Genomic DNA, 25,142 nt, shown 5'->3' on the forward strand with positions numbered 1-25,142 from the left:
ATATATATATATATATATATATATATATATATATATATATATATATATATATATATATGGACATCTCTGTAGTCACCAGTGTTCTTAGGCCTGATTGAACTTGACTTGGAGGGATTTTACTTGCTGTAAAGATCTGATGGATCTACATTCCGTCACGTCTGCATGCAGCTGAGGCAGCATCTATCAAACACTAAAAACACATACGGTCACAGGCTAAACAGTTCTCAGTTAATAAATGCAATACATATATTGTGATTTCTCAGAATATGGAAAGAAAATTAAACAAAATACATTATATTAATCCAGAAACATGTTGCTACGGATCCGTACCCACCAGGTTTTGTTCTGTATCCCAAATAAGCACTTGGCCTGTGCTCCTTCTAAATGAATTACAGCATCATTGCAGTATAGCAGCACTCAGCACATCTGCATTGTTGGTTCTGGTGCCTCTCATTTTCCTCTTCACAACAGCTCATAGATTCTCTCTAGGGTTCTAGTGTTTCTACTTTGGGCTGTATGAACATATGCCAAAACACGAAAAGCTGTTTTTCATAGAGTTCTGTATCCCATCGTTTAGATAGAAAATAATTCACAACCAATTCATCAATTCAAAACATGTCATCTTAAGGCAATTTGCAAAAACAATTTAATTCCATCAGTTTGGTTAAAAGTTTCTATCTAAAGCAAATTATCTGGCTGCATCCAGTCACTACCTCTACAGGAGTCACTTCTCCTGGATGAGAATGTTGTTGACATCAATCTCTCACATCGAGCATTGATGCCGCAAAAATAGAGAGGAAAAACTCCCTTTTAACAGGTAGAAACCTATAGCAGAACCAGGCTCAGTGTGAGCGGCCATCTTTCAAGGCCAACTGGGGTTTAAGAAGATAGAAGCAGACTTCTTTTTGCTGCTGATATGTTCTTTGTTTTCTTTCCCTCTCATCTTATACAGGTGTGGAAGCAGTCTATTTTTGGTGTTCTGCTTTATTTTCTCTGTTTTCATGCAGGGCTGCTCAGTGGCCCAGTGGGTAGCACTGCCGACTTGCAGCAAGAAGATCTGGGGTTGGTTCCTGGCCTGGCTCTTTCTGCAAGGAGTTTGCATGTTCTCCCTGAGCATGAGTGGGTTCTCTCTGGCTTCCTCCCACAGTCCAAAGACATGACTGTTAGGTTAATTGGCTTCGCTATGTTTGTTTGTCCTGTTTGTCTCTGTTGCCCTGTGATGGCAGATTAATTTATAAAAGTACGGGTGTTATGAACAACATTAAATCCAAAGATTTTGTCCTGGGTACAGCTGATTTATTTGTTGTAGTCTCTTGTTATTCACAACAATAAACAGTGATAGCCGACATCAGATTGGAACCTGAAAAGCTTTTTTGTCTTAAATTTTTTTGATGAAAATCAAGCGTGCATCTATACAGCACAGCATTCATAGACCAGTATGATGCATTCACAAGCATCTGATAGCTATGGTGCATTCAGGAGCATGGGACATTTCACACTTACAATTAAAGAGACAAACGGAACAGAACTTAACTCACACAATAATGTATTTATTCAGAAACAGTGTGGGCTTTCTTACAATACTAAATGCTATATAATTGTATTTCTGTTATTTTGTGATTTTGCACATCTGCTAGCTTTTTATTCAAAAAAAAGTTTTTCAAAAGCCTGTTTAAAAGCTCCAAATGAGGCTTAAGATCATACAGCGACAATTGCGCTGTCATTGTTTTACAGGGCAGAATTTGTATTTGCTGACCCTTGTCCTTTAACTACTGATGGATATACAGGAATACAGTCATACAAGTGTCAACTCCTCTGAGATAGCATGGGATGCAATTTTTGGAAATTTACATTTTTTTTTTTTGTATTTAAAAATTCTATGTATAACATGAATGCATCACTTCACTTAATTTCAGTGTTAAATTCTGTTTTCAGTAACAGATCATTAAAAATGTCTCCGGACCTTTACTGGTTGATGATTTTCTTTTTGTACCCTGCTGATTTTTAATTGGTTACCCCTGGTTTAATGTTTATAAATATTTATTTCACGTCATGTGCACCATCTAATACGGATCATTGGCGCAATCGACGAGTGAAAACTAGTGTAATTGGATGAGTCATATAACGCAAACACTTATTTGTTAGCTAAAGGAAATCATCAGAAGCAAGCAGGTGTTCTTCAAACTGCAAACGTGAATTGTCTATGCCATGCTACAAAAAAGATGTTGAAATGTCTGAAAGGTCGGACACAGGCAAGAGCGTATCTGGAGATGGAGACAGAGACCAACAAGACCTCCCTCATCCTATCTCAAAGAATTTTTCGAAATAGTTGAAAAATTTAGCTTTCAATTCATATAGTGGCATCTGACTGTTTTTCTTTTAAAGGTTACTTTATATTTTAATACTTGAAGTAGTTTTTGGAGCATATACTTTTTCACTTTTACTTGAGTAAAGAGGTCAAGTTGATACTTCAACTTTTACCAGTATCTGCAGTATCTATACTTCTACTTAAGTAACAAATGTGTGTACTTTTGACACCGCTGACAGCTAGAGATAGGCACCAGCACCCCTTGCGACCCAAGTAGGGATAAGCAAGATAGAAATTGGATCGATGTTTTCATGCACTCTTTCCTGCATCTATCTCTCTCCCCTTAGTTCTTATTCCCTCTTTCTTTCTCACCTCCCTTTCTGTCTCTGTCTCCCTTGTATTTGATTTTACCCTCAAAATTATTTTCAATGAAGTTTAATCTACAAGTACCAAGCAGAACGTTATAGCAACAGTCATATTGGTCTGCCTGTGAAATTAAATCTTTTGGGCTATCATCATTTATATTGGCAAAACAGGACACAAAAAAGACTAAAAAGCTCCAGAAAAAGCTCTGATCTTTAAATAATTTTATATTTTCATGTCAGAAAAGGTAGCTGTAAACTAGCTCCACAGATGGCCTTTGTCTAGCAAAGAAACAATTAAGCAGAGCCTGTTTCTATGTCAAAAGGTTGAAAAACAGAACATCCAGTTGGTCCCAGTAAAAGCTGTACAAAGAGGCTCTGGAAGCTCTGACTCCAGCCGCATTCTAAACTTTCTGAATCTCCTCCAAATGCCTCAGTGGGCTTTGCACATCCATGTTGCTTTTCAACCTTTCAAACATTTTCTCCTCTATTATACTTTCCATTAGTATATGTGGATATAGTACTCTGTGAACAACCAGCTTTTTAACGACAACAAGTTTTGATCAGCGAATGCCTGCTGGACATCTCTCTAGTCACCAGTGTTCTTAGTGACTTTGTAGGACAGAAAACGTATTTACTTTAAATTCTTTTTTATTGGTCAATGTAATTTATCACAAAGCTCTATTTCAGAGTTGTATTAGCCCTGAGTTGTATCATCAAATGAAACATCAGTAGAAATTTGGAGGCGATAACCTTCTGTGTTATGATAATAATTGAACTTTATTGATCTCATATTGGAGAAATTTACCTCAGCATTTAACCCATCCCCTTGGGGAGCAGTGGGCTGCCAATATGCGGCGCCCAGGGAGAAATTAGGATTTAAGGGTCTTGTTTAGGGAGTGCACACTGCAAAAAATCTAAATCTAGATAAGTCAAATTTTTTCTTAAAATAAGTGCATTTGTTCTTCAATTGAGGAGGTAAAAGAAATATTTTGCCAATGGAACAAGACAATTTACACTTAAAAAGATATTTCAAGTGAATATTATCTAATTATCTTATTCTAAGACTAAAACTACTCATTCCATTGGCAAACTATCTCATTTAAATACACCCTATTTAAGAAAGTTTTACTTATTTCTAGATCATTTTTGCAGTGCAGGCTATGGGGATCCATAAGCACACTGCTCTAACTCACAGGGCATTCTGCATGGAGTTTGCATGTTCTTCCTGAGCAGGCGTGGGTTCTCTCTGGGTACTCCGGCTTCCTCCAATAGTCCAAAAACGTGACTGCTACATTAAATTGGCTTCTCTAAATTCTCCTTAGGTGTGCGTTTGGGTACTGTTTGTTTCTGTGTTGCCCTGCAGGTGACTGGCGACCTGTTCAGGGTGTACCCTGCCTCTTGCCCGAAGACAGCTGGAGATAGGCATTTGCACCCCTCATGACCCCAGGAGGGATAAGCATATTAGAAAATGGATGGATACCCAAATGAGTGCTGTATGGGCAATTTCTTTAAATTGTAGATGTCTTTATAGAGCAATTAAAGGTGCAGAACACAGTAGAAGTTTTAACAAAGCATCAGTTTAAGCTGGTTGGTCTCAATAAAATCTCCCTGGTTCATGTAAGGCTGAGGTGTTCAGTACTGTGGTGTCTCACACCATAATGGACAAGCGGACTGTCCTGCTGTGTCTTTGGAGTAGAGACACCAGCGAAAGGACATCTGACCCTTGTTGTCATTACTCTGCTGTTAGTGTGTCAGGTAAAAGTGGTGTACACTCCCACCCACCGCTGTTTAAAGGTTGGAGCTGATGTAAGAGAAAAGGTCAGACATGAACCAGACATGAACACAAACACACACACTGTTCATCTCCAAGTGTCCACACACAAACAAAAGAACAAAGACTCAAAGAGTGCTTGCAGCTGATTGGTGGATTTGCAGGCCATACAGCACCCTGATTGGTTGGTTTGTGTCACAACAGAACTGATGATTGGTCAATGGGCTGACAATAGCAGCCTCCTGGGTCTACAAGAGAATAAACTGCTGTATGGGCATTGAGGTGAAAAGCTGACGAGTTCAGTTTGTCGTTAGAAGTGTGTGCCTGTTTCAGAGTTGTGTTTTGGTGTGTTACAACTAGACATTGTGGCTCAATCCTGAGATGTTTAGGCATTACCAGCCTTCATTTAATAAACCAAACAGAACATTGAAATCCAAAAGCTTTTATTAGACCATGACAACTTTAAAGATTGCAGCATCTTGGGTCAATGACCCAAGGGTTAGGGTTATATGAAGTGCTGGTCTGCAGCATTAATGGGGTACAGGCCAACATGGCTTCCATATGGTGAAAAACAGATGTGCAGATCATCCAGGAGGTTTGGGTTGCAACAGATCTTTGAGAAATCCTTAGGAATATCTTTGAGCAACTCCTTAAATTTTGGCTTTTGAAGTTTACTCCATCAGGTCAAAAAATCGTTTAAATGTGCAAAACCACAAGGAGGAAAGCAACTTTAACCAGCTGCAGATTCCTGACTAAGCCTAGAAGCACATTTTAGGATTAAAACCAGACTTTTCAGAAGTAAGTTTACCTGAGAATACTTCCCTGTCACTGACAGGGCCTTTCAAAACAGACCAAATGAAACTTCTTTTATATTAAAAGGCAGAAAAAACTTAAAGTGTTCCAAAAAAAGTAAAAGAGAAAATTAATGATGAGCAGTTTAATAATCAGAACCACAATAACTTAATTGCACACTGATAAGGTAACATCTGCTGAATCTAAAGCTGTGGGAGCTTAGCCATTTGGATCACTTTCATAGCTAAATAATGTCTAGATATATTTAATTTATATTCATATAGCATACTAAAAGTCAACCTGCTCATCCAAAGGAGTCAAACATAGGGAATGTTCAGAGAAGATGTTGGTTCATGGCATTGATCTCCTCAAAGCTTGATAGAAAATCAAACATTAAAAAGTGGGGAGTGGCGGCCTGTTGGTTAGGGCATTGGGCTTTGAATCCTGAGGTTGTGAGTTCGATCCCCCACTCCCACAGACTGCCACTCTGGCTCCCTGAGCAAGACCCTTAACCCCACACTGCTCCCCGGGCGCTGCGCAATGGCAGCCCACTGCTCCCCAAGGGGATGGGTTAAAAGCAGAGAAGTAATTTCCCTCTGGGATTATTAAAGTATATAAAAAAAAACCCAGCTGCTGGTTAATTTTAGGAGTCAGAAAGGTTCTGATAAAGAACCAGAAGAATAGTACTTTTGTTATTAGCCTTTCTCCACTCGTTGCACCCGTAAATAGCAACAAATTAAGCCTCTTATGTAATTTCCTGCCAAATTTTTAATATGGAGGTTAGGTCCCCTTGAAGGCGGCTGCACCTCGGAACTTCCCGACTATATATTGAGCAAAGATTGAAGCCCCGAACAAGGTAATCTTCTCCTTCTTATACCTCATGAGTCCATGTTTTGCATCAGGTGGATGCTCAGCTGTCCATATCAGAAATTGACATGACATCCATGCCTTGAACTTCATGCATCTTGCTTCTTTACCCCAGGATTATACATAGCTCTCCTTTATCAGTCAAGCTCCAAGATGTGCCCATATCCTGTGTATTTTTAAAGACACGAAGGCTGTCCTGATTAGATGGCCTCCGTACACACAGTGACATCCACCAAGTGAAGGAAGGACTTCTACTCTGTCTAATCTGACTAACAAAGTAGCAATGCACATGATGTATTAAGAATAAACCTAACACAAACCTCCTGAAAACACCGCCTTATGCAACCAGCATGGAAGGCCTAATTTCCATGTTTGTGAGGGGGAGGAGTCACGGGACTAATCTTAGAACTAAAACACTCACATACATGCAAATGAGGCTGACTTACGAGCAGATTGACTCATCCTGGTAACATGTTGCTGACGGTTGATATGCTTTCGGCTGCAGAAAAGCAAACAAATTTCATCCAGTAATGAGAGAAAAATTTCAGATTTATCCAAACATCTCTAATGTAGTTTATGGAAGCATCAAACACTGAACCCCAATGTCCATCACCCAAACTCTGAACCAACAGAAAATTAGAAGAACCTGTTGGAAAACCTGTTTAGCTGCTGTTTGTTTTCTTTTTCTGGAGAATAATTGTTTAGGTAGTGTCCTGAGAACAATGCTGACTGAATAAATAAATGGCAAACCTTTTGTGGAAAGCCTGGTCTGATTCTGACAGACTACATCCATCCCACTTCAGATTGTGCAGCTCTTCTTTCTAGGAATCCGGCCAAATTTATTAGTCTCTCAAAACACTGACAACCCCGGGTGCAGAGCAGTAAGCAAAGTCGTAGTTTAGCACAACTCTCTGCAGCTTCTCTACTGCTACGCACTCATTACTCAGTCCAGACGGTGTCTTGCCCATGACGAAAATAAAATAAATCATAAAAGACTTAGACAACTTTTATTGTAATTTTGTATACACAGAGTGTAAACAAAGCAAAATTTGGTTTCGCAAAGCTTTTATGACATTTCCATTAATAGTGCAGCATTAATCAAATGTAAACAGTGTGGGAGAAAAAAACATGGTGCAAAAAATGCATTGATATGGATGTTGACAATTAATATATATGGTGCAAATATGCAGTATTTTTGTTTTGGCATTATCAGTGTGATGCAGAGTCTGTGACAGTCCATGGTTGGTTGTGAGTGGTCATTGATTATGTTACAGGTTCGGGACATGCAGCCCTGGGATGAAATGTCTCTGATGGAGGAGGAGCCCGGATGATCCAGCCTCCATACCACACAGTGAGAGAGCTGGTCAGAATGCTCTCTACGGTGCTTCTGTAGAAGGTCGTGAGAAGTTAAAAGGGTGGTGGCAGGTGCGCTCTCCTCATCCTCCGCAGGAAGTACAAGCACTTTTGTGCCCTTTTGACAAGTGAGGTGGTGTTTACAGACCAGGTGAGGTTGTCTGTGATGTGCACCCCCAGGAATTTGGTCCTGCTGACCAACTCTACAGCTGAGCCATTCATGTTTAAAAAGATTCCCAAAGGAGTATATCATGATAATCTAATTAAATAAAAATAACTTTAATTGTGGAAAAACAATTAAATTTGGTTTATTTAAGTCATTAACTTCTGCAAGTTAATTACTTGATTTGTGATAATCACATTGATTTATGTTGCCTTACAGAGACTTGGCTACAGCAAGATTATGTGAGCATAAGAGAGGCAACTCCTTCTAGTTATTTAAATTTTCACATACCAAGAAATTGTGAACAACGAGTTTGAGTAGCAACACCCATTCAGTCTGACTTATTATTCCAAAGGCAGTTGATAATTACAACACTTTTGAACATTTAAGCCTTAGTTTCCCTCATCTAAATTGCAAAGCAATTACATTTCTTTTTGTAACATATCATCCACCAGGTCTTTGCTCTCAATTTTTAAATGAGTTTGCAGAGTTCTTATCTGGTTTGTTGTTGAATACTGACGGGGTCATCATAATCGGGCATTTTAACATCCATGCTAACATTGAAGGTGATAGCTTAAGTGAAGCATTTAATGCTATCTTAGACACTGTTGGCTTTGTTCAAAATGTGAATAGTTCCACACATTCTCATCTTCATACTTTGGACCTTGTGCTGACATGGCATTGAATGTGATGAAATAACAGTATTTCCTCACAACCCTGTCCTCTCTGACCACTTTTTAATAAATGGTAAATGGCATGTACTTATATTGCGCCTTTATTCAAGTCAGGAGACTAGACCAAAGCGCTTTACACTACATTCATTCACCCATTCACACACACACTGATGATGGCAAGCTACATTGTAGCCACAGCTGCCCTGGGGCTCACTGACAGAAGCGGGGTTGCCGTACACTGGCGCCACCGGGCCCTCTGACCACCATCAGTAGACAATGCAGGTGAAGTGTCTTGCCCAAGGATACAACGACACTGAAAGTCGGAGTCGGGGCTTGAACCGTCCATCCTTCGATTTCAGGGCAAACTCCTACATCCAACGCCACTGTCGCCCCTTTAGGATTACTTTAACAGAGTTCTCCTCCCCCAAAAGAAGGTTTCACTTTAGCAGATCATCATCGGACAGTGCAATTATAAATTTTAAAGAATCTGTTTCACTTTCTCTCTCCTCACTGAGTAGTGCTGCAGAAAAGTTTAGCTTGTTCCCCTTCACAGGTTGATGATTTTGTTAATGAGGTTGCTAGTTCTCTGTATACTGCCTAAGACAACATAGCCCCTTTGAGAAAGAAAACTTCAAAATTAGAAAGTTGGCATCCTGGTTAAAGACAGAGCTGCACACTCTGAAGCAATAATGCTAGGAAACTGGAGAGAAAACTGTGCTCTATATGCCCACGGGAATCCTACCTAGTCTGGAAAAATAGTTTACTGCTGTATAATAGGACCCTTCTTAAAGCAAGAGCAGCATATTTCTCCTCATTAATAGAAGAGAGTAAGAATAATCCTAGATATATTTAAAATAAACCTGCTAGACTCACACAGAGCCATAGCTCTGTTTAACTGTCCATCCCACTTGCTCTTAGCAGTAATGATTTTATGCATTTCTTTATAAATACAATTGATCTTTTTAAAAATAAGGTAATTAGCACTCATCTAACTATGATTGGTTTATCTCTTAAAGATGAGTCAGCATCTGAGGTAGCCATAGAATGTGAACTGGGTTTAGACTGCTTTGATCTAGTTGAACTTTCAGAGTTAGCAAAGCTATTATCTTCATCATCTAAGCCTTGAACTTTTATGTTAGATCTAACTCTAACCAGGTAATTTAGGGAAATGTTCCCTTTGATCTCCTCCTCCATTTTAGATGTGATTAATCTGTCCCTGTTACAGGGATATGTACCAAAGGCTTTTAAGGTTGCTGCAATTAAACCTTTACTTAAGAAACTGTCTCTTGACCCTGATGACTTGGTCAATTATAGACCTATAATCAGTCTTCCTTTCTTATTTAAAATTCTTGAGAAAGTAGTTGCCAAACATGTGTGCTAACACTTCCATCATAACGAACTTTTTGAAAAGTTTCAGTCTGGCTTTGGAGCTCATCATAGCACTGAAACAGCTCTGATGAAAGTTGCTTAATGATATTCTCATGGCCTTACAGTAGATTATGAGCTTGCATCTGTACTTGTCCTGTTAGATCTCAGTGCTGCATTTCACACAGTTAATTATAGTATTCTTTTAGAAAAGCTTGATATTTTGTAGCAATCAAACAAACAGCGGTAGATTGGTTTAAATCTTATCTATCTGACCGATTTAAATTTGTTCAGGTTAATGACAAATCTTCCTCATTCTCCAGGGTTACCTGTGGAGTACCACAAGGATCAGTGCTAGGACCAATTCTCTTTACTATATATATGCTCCCAATCGGTAGAATTATTAGACAGCATGGTATTAATTTCCACTGTTACACTGATGATAGATCAGCTATATCTGTCTATAAATCCAGATGAAGGTAACCCATTACATAGATTATAGGCATGTCTTGAAGACATAAAAATCTGAATGACTCTTAACTTTCTGCTCCTGAATGCAGACAAAACAAAAGTTATTGCCTTTAGACCAGCGTCTTTGAAAAATAAGCTGTTTAGTCAATCACTTCATTGGGATGGGATTAAATTGATCTCAGATAGTAATAAAGTAATAAATATTGGATTTATTTTTCATCAGGGCCTGTCACTTAAATCCCATATCGAAGAGGTTTCTAAAATCTCAAAATTTCGATTATTGCAAAAATTTAAAATATCCTATCCAGGGGTGATGCTGACTAGTCCATACATTTGTTACTTCAAGGCTGGACTATTGCAATTCTTTACTACCAGGAAATCCACAAACTGTAGTTAATACCTGATCCAAAATGCTGCAGCCAGAGTTCTCATGAAAATTAAAAAGAGAGATCATATCTCTCCTATCCTAGCTTCTCATTATTGGCTTCCTGTTAAATTCAGAAAAGAATTTAAAATCCTCCTTCTCACATATAAAGCCTTAAATGGCCAAGCTCCATCTGATATCAGAGATCTGATTGTTCCATATGTTCCTAGCAGAGCACTTCGCTCTCAATCTGCAGGTTTAGTAGTGGTTCCAAGAATTTCCAAAAGTAGAATAGGAGGCAGATCTTTTAGTTATCAGGCTCCTCTCCTGTGGAACCAACTACCAGTTTTAGTCCGTGAGGCAGACACCCTGTTTACTTTTAAGGGTAAGCTTAAAACTTTTCTTTTTGATAAAGCTTATAGTTAGAGTGGGCCCTGTCACACCTTGCCGATTTAGCCAGTGTAAGCTTGATGTCCCCGAATCTTCTACAGCGCTGGCACCCGGCCTGCATATCTTTTCCGTCTATGACCACGGTATGAACCTAGCTGCTGTTTACCAACTGCCAAAAAAAAATAAATAAATAAAAAGAAAAAGACAGAAAGTTTTGCAGTCGCAGCAGATTCAGTGTCATGTCTGCAAGGAAGTTTGTTGGTCATGGGCATGATCGCAGGTTGGATCCATCACACTCACCTTCTCACTCATCCTATGATGCGGATGCAGTCTGGAGGAGAACTGACAGTTTCCTCCAGTGAAATCCCTTGGATACAAAAATGCTGCCAATACGCAATTATACAGTAGCTGTAAGTTAGAAATACGTGCAGTCGTCGTCTGGAACAAGTCAGATACGTTAATATACGTTGGAGATAAGTTCTTGATAAGTTACTCATAAGTTATGCAAAACTGACTATTATGTTTTGGATAAGCTAGACCCCATGACTGATGAGAAACTTACACTTAACTAGGGTTGTCACGATACTAAACCTTTCAACTCGATACCGATACTAAGGAAAATATTCGATACTCGATACCATTTTCGATACCACAAGGGTAAAAACAAAGACTCCAAAAGTCTACAGAAATATTTTCATTAATAAATAAAATACAATAAATAAACGCAATAAAGGTTGTATGCTGTGCATAATATTAAGCAAGCTTGATAAAAAACTTATAAAATTCAAATTAAGTGTTCCTTCCTTGCTTTGCACACATAACAATGCCACTAGCCAAACCAGTTAAGAAACAAATATAATTCTCAGCAGCTGCACCTCTTACAAAAAAAGGTCTGAAACTGAAAGAGCACAGAATTATTCAATCACACAGTGTTCTGAAAGTGCATTGTCCTCTATTCTGCACTTTAGATGAATGACTGCTTAGGTGCCACTGGTGACGGCACTGTATCGATACTTTTAAAAACGAGTATTGTATCCGGATACAACATTTCAGTATCGATACTTTTTTGAGTTTCGATATTTTTGACAACCCTACACTTAACGTGTGCCAACGGTCACATAACTTACCTGTAACTTATGCCCCACATATGAGCATACGCTGCGTACGTCTGGAAATTTTGAGCATGCTCATATGTTTTGAGCATGCTCAGAATTTCCAGACATACTTGCCGTATATAGACATGTGCCAGTGTGTTTCAGTGGGCTTTAGCATGCTCATAACTTATACAAATCTTAACCATAACTTATCCAATGTATCCCAGTACATCAGGCATACAGTGTCTAAATCGTCAAAGTGTGAAAGGGGCTTAAGGTTATCCGGAGCTTTAGCTATATTTATGCTATAGTCTTGCTGCTATAAGCTTTAACTGCTTATAGCAGCAAGAGCTGCTACGATGCCAAGAAAGATTTCATCAGTTTGCTTAATTCTGTCTCTTTTTCCCCACTCTGCACTATTTATTTGTTCAATCTCTAACATTATGTTGTCCCTTTGTTTTTTCTCATAGTAGCTTTATCTGGTGTGTTCCTGTTTGGTTGTGACACCATCCTGGAGAGAAATATCAGCTATGCTGCTGCCATCAACACCTTTGTTTATAGATGTTGGAGGTTGACCTGTGTTTCAGTGTAGTCCTGTTTCTTTGACTGTCACTAACTGACATAGGAGGTTGCTTGGAGCTTCTCTGCCTGGCTGCATGTTTCCTGAATTTGATGATTGACAGTGGCCTTTTGTATCTATGCTTCTTTATCTATGTCTGCTTCTGTGTCCTTCAACCCCAGTCAGCCTCAGCACAGTGCTGCTCACACCGAGGCCTGCCTCTGCTGGAGGTTTATTCCTGCTAAAAGAGAGTTTTCCTCCTCACTCTCACTGCAAGCATGGACGTAATTTGGGGGGCATGGGGGACATGTCCCATGCACTTTTTCAAAACACAGTTTTAGAGGACATTACACATTTTACTTTCAAAAAACGATGCTACCCAACAGTACACCAGCACTTGTCGAGTACTAGGACCGAGCAGAAAACTGCATCTAAAGCTGAAGCACTCTTCCTGAGTGTTGACCGCCCACAAACTCCTGATTGGCCCTCCATCTTTGTCATCATGTGTTATTGGCTGTCACTGCTGTCACTTCTCAGAGGCTCAATTTACAAACATCAGATGTGCCACAGAATCGGGTCTGTGTTTGGATGGTCACATTGTTGCTGAAGTCCTATTCGCTACTGTAATTAGAACTGTCGGGTTGCAATCCTTTTTCTCTGCTGGTACCTTTTGGATATCTTAAACGGTCCAGGAGTTACAGTCTTGAAGAAGGTCTGCAAAAGACAACAAGGAATCTGCCAGGGGAGGATCTAGGATTCCTGCAAGTCTTTAACTCTGTTTATTCCTCTCTTCATCAACAGCAAACTTCGATGATTTGGGGACGTTTGATCATTATTTGCCAAAGTTATGTGTGGGGAATCATATATTTTAGCCACCTGATATAATCTGCTTCCCCATAACATGGAAAAAAAAAATAAAAAAATCCTGTGAATTTTGAAACTGTTTTTTTTTTTCTATATTCTGTTTGAAACATTTATTATTTTATATTTTGAAACCCAAAATAGTTTAACTAAATCTGACTGTTGGTTTGATGATCTTTATGAATTGTATTTGATTCCCAAACCAAAATGTCTGCAGTAATATTGCTCCAGACATTTGGTTTGAACTTTTTTTTGAATGTTTGTAAATTGTTTGTAAAACATTAAAACAGAAAATACATTTCATAGAGATCATAAAAGGGGGAACGGATTATATCAGGTGGCTAAAATATATGATTCCCCTCTCATACCTTTGGCAAATAATGATAAAATGTCACCAAATCCACAAAGTTTGTTGTTGATGAAGAGAGGAATGAACACAGTTAAAGAGCTGCAGATGAAATAATTTCTTACCATGTTATGGAGGGGGAATGGATTATTTTAGGCAGCTGAAATATCCATTCTCTCCTCTCCTCCACCGATATATTGGGGGAAAAAAGAGCAACTGTTTCCAGATTTAAAGAAAAATTGTTATGTGTGATAGCATGTAGTAGACTAGAAATGTCCTTAATCCAGTAATCTGTATATTTTACATTAGAACAGGATTTACCAGAAAGTCTGCACTCTCATCTTTTCAGGAATTCTTCATTTCTGTGCCCTGCAATCAGCCAGTTTCCATCCTCTTATATCAGTAATGAAAAATGATAAATACAGACATCCCAAGTCTCCCAGAAGTTCCGGGAGTCTCTCTAATATTGATAGTTGTTCACGGATGCCCGCGGGTCAGATAAATTGTCCCGGAATTTAGACTACGAGAGGTGGTGTTTTTTTATTGCCAGTAAGAGCAGAAAGGCAACAATTTGTGCATCATGTGCGGATTAGAACTACTGTGATTGCGCAGACAACTAGAGAGCGGGGTGTGGGGAGGAGGTTGCTGGTGAAACCTGTGCAGCGTCTGTTAAAAGCGATGCTCTGTTCAACCAGAGTTCCAGGCGACTGGTTGATCAGAGAGCTGATTGGATAAGTCCGATAAGTTTTTCTGGGTTACTCTCTGACAGTCACCTAGTTACCACTTAAAGCTGTGCATCCTGTGAAACGTCAGAGGTTGAGTAAAAAATTAAAATGTAGAACTAATTTTACAGCAGAATATACTAAAGTATATCCACGTCTAGTGAAGGTAAGGAACAGTGGCAGATCTAGACCAAATGTACCAGGAAGGAAGGAGGGGGCCAGTGTGTTTTCATGGAAAAGCATGAAATAAAACAGAAAAGCATGAAATAAAAAACAGGGCAAGTGAATCATTTGATTCACTTGCTCATATTAAGAGAGCTGCATGAAGTGAAATTTCTTTTCAATTATGTTAAATAAAAATTCTATTTCTTATGATGTCAATATTCTGTACATTTATAATTTAGGAATTTTACATATTTTTTTGACTTACAGCTACAGTGTGTAATAATTACAGGGATATACAGTCAGAAATTTAATATATTATACATAACTATGTTATTTATCATCATCTACGAGCTCAGCCTCTTAACCTTAATATTTGCGTTGCCTTAGAATTCGTTATTTATAATTACATAGGAGCGGGTCTCGCAGCCATGGAGGCAGACATGTTTGCGCTACGGCAGCGCAGAGCAAACAAACTAGCGATTGCGAGATTGCCCATTACGCTCGAAAGTAACTACGGCAAGTTGAGAGAGATGAACTGAGACGGTACTGAACACACAGACTAATGAAATACTATCTGTAAAATTATCTATGTAAACAAACCTCATCACTTGAGAAGGTAGGTGATGCGGACGTCGTGGAAGACATTTTGTCCCGTAACGCTCGCCGTACTGTTGGGGGGGAGAAGCGGTGGGGAGGAGATGTTCATGTTGCTGCGGTCTGCAGTCTGAACGTTAGATGTCGCAAAAAATTACACACTGTAGCTTTAATTTAAGTTAAAACCTCTGTTTTCTATAAAAATTCATTTAGAACTCAAGTTCATATTCAAATTCATCTGAAAAAATTTGATTTTTTTTATTTGTTGTGAAAAAAAAAAACATTTAACAGATGAAAACTGGGATCCTATCTCAGTACCACTGAAGCTATCACCTTATTGTTTTTGAATAATAGGTAAAACAGAATTTGTAAAGAAAAAGAATGGAATAGATCCAAAGGACCTATCAGTAACCATGTCTGTTCCAGCGCAGATCATCGTTAGAAGTATTATGTCTTCATTACAGTGGCCATAACAGGGGCACTGGCCCCCGTTGGCCCCTGTCTTGAACCATGGTGAGGAATGATGACACTGTGGAGAGGTACACTATTTGCTGAAGTCTCATGAAAAAAAGAAAGCACAACCGATGTTCAAGGCTACAAGATTGAAAGTATTGAAAATAAAAGACCAATTCTTTTCTGTTTTGTGTTTAAGAAATTACTGTTAGTTAATAAACAGTTGTTGAAAAGTTGCTGGCCTTAAGTGTGAACGTATGGGGAACAGTGCGGGTCCGTTGTCCCCGGGGGGGCGGGGGGATAAGCATCTACTTGAAATGACTTTTTGGAACTTGGGGTGTCTGTTATGTTTAGGAAAACTGTGGTGGGTGGCTGACTTTTATTTCTGTCAGTCTGAAGGGACAGAAGTTGGAAAAAGACAGATTCTCTTCAGCTTTAAAGGGCCTCGTTTATTTATTTATTTTAGAATTTTGTAAACAACAGCTGCTGATTAAACTTGATGTTACAACCGTGACATGATTATATGAGTTGTTTTTAGCGAGAAATCGATCAGAAGCGCAGTGAAGATGGTCTCATCCTCTATGTCCAACTCTCTGGCTTCAATGCGCCACCCGACATAAAGAACATCTGGTAGTCAGTCAGAGCTTCACATCCCTGTGATTCAGTCTTTTTAGCAACAGCTAGTGGTGACGACTTCTTCTTCTGCACGGTAATGCTACAGGCTGCTTCCCTGCGCATGCTGCCACCATCTGTTGAATTCCAGTACTGCACATTTGACTTAGATCAGCTCAGAAGCGAGAGCTGGGTGGGGACAGTGTTGTGCCTGAACGCGTTCATTGAACGAAAGTTGATGAACTCGTTCTATTTTGGGGAACGTGAACTGAACGTACTGTATTATTGCCTGGTGAACGTTATTGTGAACGCGTTCATTCTGGTGTCTGTGAACGGCACGCTCTCTCAGTTCAACTCCGTTCAATAGGTTGCCAGATTTCTATAGAGTCCCCCAGGCGGAACCCCGGCTAAATCACACCATAAACAGGCCTTAATATGTAGCGGGGAAAACACCCAATCTGGCTACCAGCTACCAGCGTCGTAGCCTACAGCCGCGTGCGTCATCAAAACAAAATGCAGCGTAGAAGCTACAGCAGCATGGAGGCTCAGGCGACCGTGAATGCGACAAAGCAGCAGTATGATAGTTTAAAACAATTTTATGATCAGCTGGTCGGTGAGGACGATGGAAACAATCTAACATTTCTCTGCAAACTTTGCCCGCCGGCTTTCAGTAGAAAAATCCGTACTTCGGTAACATCCAAAGCAAATCTGAAACGGCATATAGAACTAAAGCACCCGGCTAGCCTCTCAAGGTATGTGCAAGCAGCTAAAAAAACAAAAGACAGTCAGGACAGATCCTCGAGCCAAATACCAATAACTGCGTACACTAGCGGCTCCGTTGTCATCTCCCAGCCGCAGGTGAACAACCTGGTGGTGCAGTTTATTGTTGGAGACCTGCAGCCTTTGAGCAAAGTGGAAAGCCCAGCGTTTATAAACTTAATTAAGGGGTTGCAGCCATCCAGACAGGTGCCATCAAGAAAACAAGTACAAACACTGTTAAATAAAAAATTTACAGAAAAAATATCTGAACTTAAAAGTGAACTGTCTGAGATCGATGCTGTGTGCACAACAGCAGATTGCTGGTCAGCTGTGAACAAGGCATTTATGGGAATCACTATCCACAGGCTAAACAAAACTGACGTGTCTAAGAGACACTCTGCAGCAATGGCATTTCGTCGGATTAAAGGAGCACATACACATGACGTGTAGGCAAGATTATTGTCAGATGTTAATAAAGAATTCAAAATCCACAACAAGGTTGTGTGTACAGTAACAGACAATGCTGCAAATTTTGTCAAAGCGTTCAACTGTTTTGGGATGGATGTTGTTATTGATGCTAACGCGCCAGAGACAGTTGAAACTGAAAGTGAAGATGACAGTGAACCAGTATCAGCCTTTTCTGCTGCCAATGAGAGCTCAGATGAGGATGAGCAGATGGAGCCTGAGCCTCTCTCAGATCTGCATCATCCCTCTCTCCCCCCACACAGAAGGTGCATGGCCCACACCTTGAATCTAGTGGCCAAAGATTCGGAAAAAGTAACTGAAAAACGCTACAAAACAATGTCGAGGGCTGTTTTTGCAAAAGCATCTGCTCTGTGGAACCTGGTTAAGCGTAGTACAAAGGCTTCTGATGTTGTGGAGGAAAAGCTTGGGATTGGCTTTGTTGTGCCAAATGACACAAGATGGAATTCAGTATTTCTTGCCATGGAGCGACTATCTCGCATAGCAAAACTAACTTCCAAAGTAGAAATGAATGTGGCTGAGGTAACCCCTGAAAATGATGCCACTCCCCTACATGATGAGCTAATTTTGCACACTGTGAGTGATGAGTTTGGCTTTCGCCGATTCTCTCCACAGGAAGTCAACTTCATACACAAGTTTGTGGATGTGATGAGGCCATTAGCACTTGCACTTAACATCCCCCAAGCAGAGAAAAACATCTTTCTTGGCTACCTGGCTCCAACCATTGTGCAGCTGCGATGTGATATGAATGACCTGTTGGATGAGAGCAAAAAGCCCACTGCAGCAGATGGTCTCATTACATGCCGACCCCTCATAAAGAGTATCTTGGAGTCACTGAGCACAAGGCTGGCAGGTCTTCTGGAGAAGAGGGACCACATACTCTCTGCTATGCTGGTGCCAAGATTCAAGCTAGACTGGGTCCACGATGAGGAAAAAAGTAAGCAGTACAGATTGATGCTGAAAAGAGAATTTCAAACCCTCAACTCTGATGACTCAGCTGCAAGAGACTCAGGTCAAGCCCAGTCCAGTGGTAAAAGTGACAAGAAAGATCCTGCAGCATCATTCTTCAGATTTAACAAAAATCCTGAGGCTTTAAAAAAATCTGAAGTGGACACCTATTAGGATGCTCCAACCACAGATGGGTTTGATGAATTCATGCAGTTTCCAAAGCTCAGAAGGCTGTTCATAAAACACAACACTGCCCTGCCCTCAAGCGCTCCAGTAGAGAGGCTCTTTAGCATCGGTGGTCTAATATTCAGGTAAGAATAAAGTGTGATTATATTACATAATTAGTATTATTTGGTAATAAGCACAGTAAATACCCAGCCTTAATAATAGTTCTTGGTGATATTATTCTAATTCAGGTTTTTAATAGGCTATACAAATTAGGTCAAATTATGTCAGTGATTGTGTTAGTTCACAATTGCTTTAATACAGATTAGGTGTTACCATTTTTGCCATAATAATCATGATGTTCAAATTTCTTGTTATCTCATTCAGACCGAGGAGAAACCGCCTGGGAGATGCCAACTTTGAGAAGCAGCTGATCTTGAATGCCAACAAAAAGATTTGAAGGTATATTAAATATTATTGTGATCTGTTTATTGGGCTGTAGAAGTACAATGTATTGCCAATGGAGATGACTATATTGATGTGCAGAGGTGAACTGCATGAAAATAACAGGGCATATCTTGTTTACAGGAAGAAAAAACAGCAGATCTACCAGGGAGAGACCACTGTGACCGAGGATCTTCATTCAGATAAGGGATTTTTGGGCTGGACAGAAAATAACACTGTCCTTGGCCCTGCATACTTTTCATTTATTAGTATTATTTTAGTTATTTATGTGGACTGTAACCAGTGACAGATAATCATTCAGTTAAGTGAATGAGTCAGTTTATAAGTTATTTTCACTCACTGGACAGAAAGTAGAAGCACAGTCCATGGCCTTGGAACCAGACTCTGAGTCTTTTAAGTTATCTTTTTTTTATTTTACTTATTCAATGGCCAAAAAATTGAAAAGTGGCTTGATAATGTTTAAATGTTTTGCACTTTGAATATTGCACTTTCAAGTTCAACCTTTAATTCCTACCTCAGCCTGCTCCCTCAGTTTTTGTTAGTTAAATGTTCTTGAGGGTTTTACTATTTTTGTAACTTGTTTGTTAAACCTGCCTGGTATAATTTTCCAGGATTCCAGTATTCCTTTTTAAAGATATTAAAAAAACATTTGCACCTTAAAGACTACTTTCCTGTTTTTCTTTTAATAATTCCTCATAAAAAAAGACCATTCAAGCAGCACATTTTTCCTGATGTTTTTAAGAATGTACTGTAGGGGTGAAAGCTGCAGCTGCTACAAGTGTGAAGTGAATGGACAGCAACAAAGCGTTAAAGCAACAATGGGGAAATGCTGTCCCCTCAATGCTAATGTAAACCCTGGTTCGATAAGGATTCAAAACTGGATATGAAGATGGAATCTGACGCACAGTTTCAGTGTTACAACTGATAAAATAATTGCCGTCTGTGGTTCTACAGTAGGCTATGATGTAATTGAGCAATATATGAAAAAAAAAAAAAAAGAACTGAACTAGTTCATTTTTTTGAATAATGAACTATGAACTGAACTAGTTCATTTTAAAATGTGTGAACTGAACTCTGAACTAGTAGAAAGAGAACTTTCCCAACACTGGGTGGGGAAACATCTGGGGCTGTAGCCCAAGTAGCAGCCCCCTAGATCCGCTGGATCTGGAATCTGCTACTGTAAGTTGGGCATTTGTTCTTCTCTTGGGTTGCATAATCTAAAAGGGTCATAATATTAAATGTATTAATTTGCACAAATCTTTGAATTGGCATCATGTGCTTATGTGTGTTTCTGTGTGTCTTTGGTTATTAGACACCCAGACAGGATGCATGAAAAAAGAAAAAGAGACATAAGAGTCTTTAAAAGTAAAAGTTACATTCAAAGAAACCCCTCCTAAAACACCTTCTCTGGCTCCATAAAGCAGCATATACTTCAAGATCCTCATCCGCATTATTAAGCTCTCAATAACCTTGTAAAGTATAATCGTTTTATTAAAACTGCTAAAAAAAAATGTATTATTGTTATATATGTTGAATATTATTATTATCGTTAATAAGACAAACCTAGAATCTTTGAATGTATGGATTGTTGCACCCCAAATTGTCCAATTGTTCATTTCATGTGTCTATATATTTTGTCATGAGGGGGATAGCAGAGATGCAAGAGAAACTGGAGGAAACAAACACAGAAGAACTAAATAAGCTAAAGAAGAAACAGGCATATCAAAATTTCTTCCATGCTTTGGGGAATGTATGTGGCAGCACTAAATCTATTCTGAAGACAAACTTTTTTTTTTCAAGACCTACACTAAGCTTAGAAACATGCCGCGATCATTTTGGATTTCAGCTTCTGAACAGGTGGATGGATTTGAGTCGATGAATGTTATGAGTAACTTTGAGATCATAAATGAAGCATTATGAGCTTGAGTAAACATGAGAGGCTTTATCCTTTGAACCGATGTTAATCTTCCTGTTTCCTACTCTCAGACCAACCTATTTAAATATCTGTACGGTTTAAAGCTGGACAGTCTCAGAGCTGTGTTCCGTTTCTCATCCTTTCCAGGTCTCCACTCCAGACTGCACATTAAGATGCTCATTAAGCTGCTAAACTAATCTTAAAAGTGAGGTGAACCCCACATGAGCCTCTTCTCCTCAGAGGTAGTGAGTCGGAAAGCAGGAGGAGGGTAGCGCGATGCAGGTGAGCTGCAGGTGTGTGCGTGCAGAAAGGACTGGGGGCGGGGCATAAGTACTACCTGCAGTAGGTAGTTTCGGGTTTCCTGCAGGTCAGTTCTTCCTGCTGCTCAGAGAAGAAGCTTCGCTGCAGCTGATCCGAACCTCCGATGAAACCTCGCAGGTGTTCTCAGACTGACCTTTTTACCTGATGCAAGCCCATCAAGCACGTCGTCACCAAGTAAGTTTGAGTCAGCATTAATGAGGTCACTTCCGCCTCCTTCTCACCTATTCTTCTTAAAGTTTGGACTTTTAAACAGAGTCGTGACACCGAACCTTTGTTGGTGTTCTGTCATGCGGCTTTAACCCCGCTCTTTCTATGAAACTGTGCGTTTTTAGCGCAGGTTTTCCTCTGCGCGCACACTTGTCAATTCTGTGTGTGTTTGTGTGTATGCGTGTGCCCCCGCGCGCGCCTGTGAACAGTCATTCAAAAACATTGGACCGAGTGCGTTTCCATGAGACTAAATAGAGTGAGAGGCGGAACCTTGTCTTTGAGCTGCTACTGTTCCTCCTGTCAAGTAATAAAATAAATAATAAACCTCTGAGCTTATTTAACAAAACTTAGAGCAAGAGGACTGCCTGAGCAATCAGTCACAAAATGTTAAAAACATCAAACAAATCGTATTTGTTAAAAAAAAAAGGTAGAATAAAAAAAAAAAAATTGAAACACAAGGGAACCCCACATACCTAAACCATATTAACCTAAACTTGAAAATACAAAATGAAAAATATAAACCTTAATTCAAATCCAAACAGAATAAAAGTATTCAACAGTATAATACTGTACTTTGTCTCAGAGCCAAGTGTTAAAGAAATCTTGAAATTTCTCTTTGAACTGTAATATGTTTTTTAAGACTCTAAAACAGACTTTTCTATCCCTGTGGTTTTGGTCTATTTGGACCGCTGGTTTGTTGTATTAACACGAGACCTGAGCTGCAAGCATTTCAATTTCATACAATGAAATATTTTTAAGATTTCAGGCAGCAAAAATGTATTTTGTTCTCCAAAAGTGGGGCACATGCACCTCTGTCTGTATCCTTTTCTAAAAGGATATGTGAAGAACCTTTTTTAGTATTCAGTATGAGTAAAGATAAAGGAATGAATTGGTCCTTATATTCTTTGGATGATTGAAGGCCAACTTTGTTACAGTCTTTATGTCTCCGTGAATGTTCAGTTTTGATTCCATCCTTACACTCAGATTTAGAGTTTGATCAGTGGTTTATGTCACACTGATTATCTTTGATTTACAGCAATTTATTCAGCCTGGCTGTTGTTTAAGCACTTTATAAGTAAAGTTTATGTTGACAAGTGAATGAAGCTGTTTGCTGATGTTGATTGTTGCTTCTGTGGCCAATGAATTATTACTTCAGTTTTATTTTTATTAATCAATAAACATTGTTTTATCCTTGAATGGGTTCCTAGTAACCTGGTGACATTGTGATATATAACTGTGTGTTTTTTGTGTAGTTATGCCACGGCCAAAACTTTTAATCACTTTGACTGTATGATCTGGTGAATTGTAAAGTGCCTTTAGCTGACATGTGTTGTGAATTGGTGCTATATAAATTTACTTAATTGAATTGAATGGTTTATTATAATCTTAGCTGAAGGCTGCATGTAACTATTGAATAGGGATGGACCCTTTAGGAGCCCACCTGTGATTTTATTTATTTTTGTGTAATGTATTTACCTACTAGCGATGGAACGGTTTATGAAAACCGTCCGAACTGTTCGGTTCGACTGTCTCGGTTCGGTTCGCGTGTGTTGCGTTCGGTTCATGCGCAGCTCCTTTTTCTCATAGGCGAAGCGTGTACACTCCAGAGCAGAAGGTGGCGGTAATGCGACCAAAGCCAACCACCAGTAGTAAACAAGAAGAAGAAGCGAAGCCGCGTAGCCTGGTGTAGCAGAAAAAAATCAGTTGTTGTGGAGAATTGTGTGAGTATGACGAGTGGGAAAGAACAGGAGTTGGAAGACGTGCCAGCAGCACTTTATAGGTCTGCTGTATGGGACCACTTTGCATTTAGAGTGACCTACGATGACAGCGGAAAGAAAGTTGTGGACAAAAGTGCAACAGTGTGCACGCATTGTGCAACATGTTTTGTTTATGCTAACAGCAACATGACCAACATGTCATGCTAACCCCGAAATCCCACATACTTCGTCAGCGCTCCGCCCCGCTGCGCACCAGACCGCCTGCACAAACCAAAGCCTACAGCCTCCTCTGTGGCTCCCGTCCGCTCCGCTCTGAGTTCCTTGGAGATCGTAGAGGACATGCGCGAGATGATTAAATTCAAAGCAGCAAAACATGCGGAAATGATCCAGGGTTTCCGCGGATCATTAAAAATCATTACAATTCATACATTTTTTTTTCTTCAATTTCATTAATTTTTATGGGATTTCGGTGTAACAATCAACATATACCGAACCGAAAAACGTGACCACGAAACCGTGAACCGAACCGAACCGTGGATTTTGTGAACCGTTCCACCCCTATTACCTACTGACAGAAAAAGTGTTTTTCCTTTAATTAGGAATTGGTCTTAAAGAGTCTGTTAACTTTGCTGATTAAACAATGTGGGAACAGAACGGTCTGTTGACTCTCAATGTCTCTCCACCAACCACGACTGGGCATTATGTTTTATTTTTCAGTATCTGTCAGTTGACTGATCCTCTGGCTAGACTCAACTCAAACAAACATAAGAAAACAACCTGTGAAGTTTCCTGCTTGTTAAAAAAAATGATATGGGCTAACTTGACTCGTCTGTAAAAATAAGAGTTTAAAGATGTTTGACCCTGAGGGCCTTACAGGTCTATTTAATGCGCTGGATCACACTGGGGGGGGTTAGGGTTACAATGAGAATGACACTTGTAGGATGTTGGGGGAGGTGGGGCTAGAAGATCTCCAGTTGTTTACCTGTAACTCTGTGAGATGCCAGCATAGTAGCTGAGACGTTTAAGTGTGACATGATCTGCTGTGGATGGTAACAGGTGGAGTTACGTTTCATTGGGAAATGTCTCTGACACAATTCCCATGGTGGAATTGCAACAAAGGTCACTTTAATTGTGACAGTGAAAGCTATAGCTCTCTAAGCTTTAAGCTCAAATTTCTCTTTACAGTAGTAAGAAAAAAGAAAAACAGATGATACCCCAGGGCAGACTGGCTGGCTAGCAGTTTTACAGTTGCATAAAAAAATGATAAAAGCTGAAGAAAATAGATTATTTACTTCTGCTGATGCCAAGAGGAATTTTTGGGACATGCCTACATTTATTCCCACTTAAAATGGTTAAAATCCCACACAGGGTTGTAAGAGCAGAAGCTGATGATTACTCAATGATTACATCATTACTCAGCATTAAGTCTTGTCCTCTTTAAACGTAAAACATTTAATTTTATGCCTCTGACTGTTGAAGTGTGTGTAAACCTCATGGTGAGATCCAAGGATCTGCTGGCAGCCTTTGAGGAAAAGACTGGAGCAGCTTTTGACTTTTGTCCAGAAGGACCTGAAATCAGAAATTCTCCCATTACATCATAGGCTGCATTTCTTATTGTTTATCCACTTATATCACTTTAAAATAATCAGTTATTAATTTATAAATTTTTTGGCTATTCCCTTTGAAGGATAGAGTGAAGTATTTAATCAAACAGATGGTGAGTTTTAAAAATATGTTTTTATTTTCCTGTAAATTATTAACAGATTTCTTGAATCAATGCTTCTGGTAAAGCAGTTTGTGCTCCTTGTGATTATTATATTTTATTCAAGACTCATATTTTAATATTACAAGCTCCTGGCTGAATGAAGGTTC

At 39.4% G+C, this 25,142-nt stretch overlaps 1 protein-coding gene and 1 long non-coding RNA gene across 3 annotated transcripts in view; both read left to right on the plus strand.

Annotated features, from left to right (window-relative positions):
* The first annotated feature begins 18,656 nt into the window (after positions 1-18,656).
* Positions 18,657-19,407, plus strand: LOC119776478. The gene is made up of 3 exons (XR_005279783.1): positions 18,657-18,790; positions 19,032-19,106; positions 19,233-19,407. It is a non-coding gene; the product is annotated as an uncharacterized LOC119776478 (long non-coding RNA).
* A 1,937-nt stretch (positions 19,408-21,344) lies between these two features.
* The window catches only part of si:ch211-137a8.2 (uncharacterized protein LOC777613 homolog), a 29,198-nt gene continuing 25,400 nt past the window's right edge, over positions 21,345-25,142 (plus strand). Inside the window, exon 1 of one of the 2 annotated variants that reach the window (XM_038274887.1) lies at positions 21,345-21,519. The gene's annotated coding sequence lies outside the window, so the exon portion shown is untranslated. The remainder of the gene's footprint in view (positions 21,520-25,142) is intronic. The other variant, XM_038274886.1, reaches the window with a different exon arrangement.

The sequence above is a fragment of the Cyprinodon tularosa genome, unplaced genomic scaffold (genome assembly GCF_016077235.1).
Source record: "Cyprinodon tularosa strain WSP-4 unplaced genomic scaffold, ASM1607723v1 ctg938, whole genome shotgun sequence".
Taxonomy (NCBI): Eukaryota; Metazoa; Chordata; class Actinopteri; order Cyprinodontiformes; family Cyprinodontidae; genus Cyprinodon; species Cyprinodon tularosa.